Source organism: Microtus ochrogaster, unplaced genomic scaffold, assembly GCF_000317375.1.
Source record: "Microtus ochrogaster isolate Prairie Vole_2 unplaced genomic scaffold, MicOch1.0 UNK14, whole genome shotgun sequence".
Taxonomy (NCBI): Eukaryota; Metazoa; Chordata; class Mammalia; order Rodentia; family Cricetidae; genus Microtus; species Microtus ochrogaster.
This window is the reverse complement of record NW_004949112.1, coordinates 3,223,930-3,224,362: the sequence shown is the minus strand read 5'-3', so window position 1 is coordinate 3,224,362 and position 433 is coordinate 3,223,930.

Sequence of the window (433 nt, the reverse complement as noted above, 5' to 3'; positions counted from 1 at the left end):
AGTGTGAGTGCTGGGAACGAAGCTCAGGTCCTCTGTAAGAGCAGCGAGTGCTCTCAACTGCTGAGCCATCCATCACTGCAGTCCCGAAGCCCAGCATTTTACAGGGGCCATGGTGGTCAAATGCAGGCCCTCCTGCTCACACAGCATGCACTTTGCTGACGAGGCCTTTTCTCCCAATCCCTAGGTTTTCACGGCACACGTCCTAGGCGTGTGGCCTCAGATAAGTTAATCGGTTTCTCTGTACTTCTGTTTTCCTCCCAGTGAAATGGGAGTCTTAATAAGACCTGCCAGATGTGGCTGTATTAAAATGTGTCAGTGATGATCAATACTCAGATATCATCCAGGCAGAGGCAGAGCCCTGAACGTGTTAGCCGCACACACCTCTGTTCACGTCTGTCATTAACATGTGCTGGTCACACACACACACACACAC